Source organism: Bufo bufo, chromosome 1, assembly GCF_905171765.1.
Source record: "Bufo bufo chromosome 1, aBufBuf1.1, whole genome shotgun sequence".
NCBI lineage: Eukaryota > Metazoa > Chordata > Amphibia > Anura > Bufonidae > Bufo > Bufo bufo.
The window spans coordinates 620,903,831-620,909,830 of NC_053389.1; positions in this window are offsets into that span (position 1 = coordinate 620,903,831).

The following is a 6,000-nucleotide window of genomic DNA, read 5'->3' on the forward strand; positions in this document are numbered from 1 at the left end:
TGCATAAAAGCTTTTTCAGAGCTGAGTTTTCACTTTGTGAAAACTCAGATCCGACAGTATATTCTAACACAGAGGCGTTCCCATGGTGATGGGGACGCTTCAGGTTAGAATATACTAAAAGAACTGTGTACATGACTGCCCTCTGCTGCCTGGCAGGTGCTGCCAGGCAGCAGGGGGCAGCCCCCCCCCCTGTAGTTAACACATTGGTGGCCAGTGTGGCCGCCCCCCCTCCCTCCCCTGTAGTTAACTCATTGGTGGCCAGTGCGGCCGGCCCCCCTCCCTCCCCTGTAGTTAACTCGTTGGTGGCCAGTGGGCCCCCTCCCTCCCCTGTAGTTAACTCGTTGGTGGCCAGTGGGCCCCCCTCCCTCCCCTGTAGTTAACTCATTGGTGGCCAGTGCGGCCGGCCCCCCTCCCTCCCCTGTAGTTAACTCGTTGGTGGCCAGTGGGCCCCCTCCCTCCCCTGTAGTTAACTCGTTGGTGGCCAGTGGGCCCCCCTCCCTCCCCTGTAGTTAACTCGTTGGTGGCCAGTGGGCCCCCCTCCCTCCCCTGTAGTTAACTCGTTGGTGGCCAGTGGGCCTTCTCCCCTCCCTCCCCCTCCTAATTAAAATCTCCCCCCCTATCATTGGTGGCAGCGGAGAGTACCGACCGGAGTCCCAGTTTAATCGCTGGGGCTCCGATAGGTAACCATGGCAACCAGGACGCTACTGCTGTCCCGGTTGCCATGGTTACTTAGCAATTTGTAGAAGCATTATACTTACCTGCGAGCTGCGATGTCTGCGTCCGGCCGGGAGCTCCTCCTACTGGTAAGTGACAGGTCATTAAGCAATGCGCCGCACAGACCTGTCACTTACCAGTAGGAGGAGCTCCCGGCCGGACGCAGACATCGCAGCTCGCAGGTAAGTATAATGCTTCTACAAATTGCTAAGTAACCATGGCAACCGGGACTGCAGTAGCATCCTGGTTGCCATGGTTACCGATCGGAGCCCCAGCGATTAAACTGGGACTCCGATCGGTACTCTCCGCTGCCACCAATGATAGGGGGGAGATTTTAATTAGGAGGGGGAGGGAGGGGAGAGGGCCCACTGGCCACCAACGAGTTAACTACAGGGGAGGGAGGGGGGGGCCCACTGGCCACCAACAAGTTAACTACAGGGGAGGGAGGGGGGCCCACTGGCCACCAATGAGTTAACTACAGGGGAGGGAGGGGGGGGCCCACTGGCCACCAACGAGTTAACTACAGGGGAGGGAGGGGGGGATTTGAGTTTCACGATGTAACTCAAATCCGACGGTATATTCTAACATAGAGGCGTTCCCATGGTGATGGGGACGCTTCAAGTTAAAATATACCATCGGATTGGAGAAAACTCCGATCCTATGGTATATTAACTCCTGACTTTACATTGAAAGTCAATGGGGGACGGATCCGTTTGAAATTGCACCATATTGTGTCAACGTCAAACGGATCCGTCCCCATTGACTTGCATTGTAATTCAGGACGGATCCGTTTGGCTCCGCACGGCCAGGCGGACACCAAAACGACTTTTTTTTCATGTCCGTGGATCCTCCAAAAATCAAGGAGGACCCACAGACGAAAAAACGGTCACGGATCACGGAAAAACGGAACCCGTTTTTGCGGACCGCAAAAAAATACGGTCGTGTGCATGAGGCCTAATACTGACCAAAATACGCCCGTGTGAACAATGCCTTGTTTCTTAAAGCAGACCTGTCACCACAAAATACAATGCAATCTGACAGCACCATGTTATGGAGCAGGAGAAGCCAGGCATATTGACGTATATTTTTGGAAAATATTTTGTTAAATTTGTAATTTATACATTTATATCTTTGCTTTTTCCACCTCCTGTGAACAGCCACCAGTACAGCGAGTAGAGGTTATCAGTGACTGACCGCTATCTGTGCATGCACACTTATACACAATGTTATCAATCACTGATAAGCCCTGCCTCCTGTACCGATAGGTATTCACAGGCAGGGCCGATGCAAGGATTTTTGCCAACACAAGCAAAGCTACATTTTGGCGCCCCCCCCCCTTCCTCGCAGCTCACAAGGCCCTGGTCCCGTCTGCAGCAGCTGGCTTCTCCTCTGTGTGGTCCTGGTATCTTCTCTCTGCTTCAGACAATCACTAGTTTGAGGACTGTATTTTTCGCCCTCTAAGACACACATAGGTTTTAGAGAAGGATAATAAGAAAAAAAATATTTCCATTACACCTCAGGTCAGACCAGCAATCAGACCCCCAATGCTAATCAGACCTCAGCTCACAGCCCCAATCAGACCCCCAATGTTAATCAGACCTCAGATCAGACCCCCATGTCAGACATTAGCCCTCATCCATCAGCCCCCCATGTCAGCCATCATGCCGCCATGTCAGCCATTAGCCCCCCATGTAAGCCATCAGCCCCCCATGTAAGCCATCAGCCCCCCATGTAAGCCATCATGCCCCCATGTCAGCCATCATGCCCCCATGTCACATTTCTCCCCCTCCATGTCAAATCACCCCCCTATGTCACATCAGCCCTCCATGTCACATCAGCCCTCCATGTCACATCAGCCCTCCATGTCACATTTCTCCCCATTCATGTCACATTTTCCCACCCTCCCCCAGGGTGCGCCCTAAGGCAGCCGCTTGGTCTGCCTTATGGTAGCACCGGCCCTGTTCACAGGAGGGGGAAAAAGCAGAGATATAAATTACAGGTTTTACTGAATCTTTTCCCACAAATCTATACATCAATCTGTTCTGCTCCACCATGCTGCTTTCAGATTGCATTGCATTTTGTGGTTACAGGTCCTCTTTAAAATGGGGCGATTTATGGGTGGTTTCTATATGTAAGCCCCTAAAAGTCATCTCAAAACTAAAATGGTCCTTAAGAAATTTATTTTTATTTAAAAAATTAAAATGACATTTGCAAAATGTCAACATAAAGTAGACATATGGGTGTCACTATCTGTCTTAGGGCTCATGCACAAGACCATGTTTTTTCCCCGCATCTGATCCGCAAAAAATGCACCTATGGACCCATTCACTTCAGTGGGGCTGCAAAAGATGTGTGCAATTATCCCCACTGTTCCCAGTCCTAGGACACACAGATTTCCCAGTCAGCTGTTCTCCTGGCCCATTTATGACATTGGCGCCTGGGGCGTAAGTTTCGAGCCCCTTACTTTAGTTTCAAAAGTCATTTATTTGGGTTTTGAGCATAAGTAAGCAAGTAAACATACAAAAGATAGTATTTCAACAGAATTACAGAAAAGAAATATGAGTTACAGAGGCATATACATACTCGTTCATAATTCAACAAATATTCACAATATAGGTGATGATCCATCAAATATGAGTAGAGGCAACATTCATCAGAGAGGGGTCCCTCACCTTGGGGAGTTTTGACATAGCAACTATAATGAGATACTGTAGCGTATGTCTGAGACATAGGAAGAGGACAGCCAAGGTTCCCACACCTTCTCAAATGAACTGAATGTATCAATGCGTATAGCTGACATTTTCTCGCATTGGAGAATTTTGTTAATCTTGTCCAGTACCGTTTGGAAGCAGAGAGTATCAGTGCGCCACTTAAAAGCTATGTGAATTCTGGCCGCCATCCATATGTGTTGTGAAAGTTTAAATTTGGCATATGTCAACCAATTGGGTTTGTCACCTAATAAACAAAGAGGTAGTGTCATAGGGAAGCACTGTAATACTGTAGACAGTAAAGAAGTTGTTTGAGCCCATAACCGTCTAACTATTGGGCAAGACCACCAAATGTGATGCATAGTTCCTTCATCGTCGCAACCTCTAAAGCAGTTGGGAGAAACCTCTGGATAAATACGATGGAATCTGGCAGGGACCATATAGGCTCTGTGTAGTATTTTAATTGAGGTTTCAGCCAATGTGACCTGCCAGGATCCTTTCGTAAGAGTTTGGGATCTCTGGTACCATTTGGGGGGTGGGGATTCCTGTTGCATATCCTCCTCCCAGGCTCTCATATAAGGCAGTTTGTCACCTTCAGGTAAGTTGCATAGCAAACCATAGATACGAGACAGCAAACCCTGTCTGTATAAGGAGTAGGTAATAGATCGCTCGAATGGGGAGAGTGTAATATTCCTATCCGGTGGTTGTAAAGACTTCAGGAAGGAAAACACTTGGTTCATATGAAAATATTCCCCAACCGGGGGGGAATGGGTATCCTTGAAGTTATCGATTTGATATCAGTTTACCTCTAGTTAGGAACCTATATAATGTTTACCACCACATGAAGTTATGACGTTGGAGACCCGGAGAGAATTGGGGATTCCCTATAAAGTAAACCAGGGGGGACGGCTTGGATTGGAGATTATGTTTAAATCGGACGGATCTCCACAGGAGTAGTGAATAGTATGATAACAGTGAGGAAGAGCGTATGGAGTGTGGGACGGTGCCTTCATTCCAGATTAATGCTCTCCAGGAATAGTGGGAGATGCTAGAAGTCTCCATTTCAATCCACAGGGGATGTAACTTTTGATCTAGGTGGGTCAAGAACATTTGAGCTAATCTAGCCGCCTTGTAGTATTTCACAAAGTCTGCGACAAATAACCCCCCAACCGACTTATGCCTACACATGATTGATTTGGAAATGCGGGGACGCTTATGCGCCCATATAAACCTAAGTACATCTCCCTGGAGAGATTTCAAGTCCAGTAAAGAGGCTGGGACTGGGAGGGCTCTAAACAGATATAATAATCTTGGAAGTATCACCATCCTGGTAATGTTCATCCTCCCCACCCAAGACACTGGAAATTTCTGCCATGTAACTAGGTTCTGGCGTATTTTACGGAACATTGGTAGGTAGTTTGTTTTGTACGTATTCTCCAGAGTACCTGGTATGGAAACCCCTAAGTAGGAGATGTGTTGTGGTTTGTATTGAAAGGGGAATTTTTGCGGAAGCAGTGTTTTCATTATTTCCGGGGTATTGCATAGCAGCATTTCAGACTTGGCATGATTAATTGTTAGACCAGAGGCCTTGGAGAAGGAGTCAAGGAGTTTTAGCAGAGAGGGGAAAGAGATAATGGGGTTAGTGATCGTCAGTAGCAAGTCATCAGCGAAAAGATTCAGTTTATGTTCACTGGACCCTATTGATAGACCTTTGATGTCACTATGAGATCTGATATGGGCCGCCAAGGGTTCAATGGCTAGGGCAAATAATGCTGGGGAAAGTGGGCATCCTTTTAGCAAGACACCCCCAATAAAGGAGTGGTTCTGCAGGTGGTGACCACAGACCACTTCTCAGTTCCTATGCTTCCTGGCTGATGTTTTGGTCACTTTTGAATCCTGGCGGTGCTTTCACTCTAGTGGTAGCATGAGATGGAGTCTACAACCCACACAAGTGGCTCAGGTAGTGCAGCTTATCCAGGATGGCACATCAATGCGAGCTGTGGCAAGAAGGTTTGCTGTGTCTGTCAGCGTAGTGTCCAGAGCATGGAGGCGCTACCAGGAGACAGGCCAGTACATCAGAAGACGTGGAGGAGGCCGTAGGAGGGCAACAACCTAGCAGCAGGACCACTACCCCCGCCTTTGTGCAAGGAGGAACAGGGGGAGCACTGCCAGAGTCCTGCAAAATGACCTCCAGCAGGCCACAAATTTGCATGTGTCTGCTCAAACGGTCAGAAACAGACTCCATGAGGGTGATATGAGGGCCCGACGTCCACAGGTGGGGGTTGTGCTTACAGCCCAACACCGTGCAGGACGTTTGGCATTTGCCAGAGAACACCAAGATTGGCAAATTCGCCACTGGCGCCCTCTTCACAGAGGAAAGCAGGTTCACACTGAGCACATGTGACAGACGTGACAGAGTCTGGAGACGCCGTGGAGAACGTTCTGCTGCCTGAAACATCCTCCAGCATAACCGGTTTGGCATTGGGTCAGTAATGGTGTGGGGTGGCATTTCTTTGGAGGGCCGCACAGCCCTCCATGTGCTCGCCAGAGGTTGCCTGACTGCCATTAGGTACCGAGA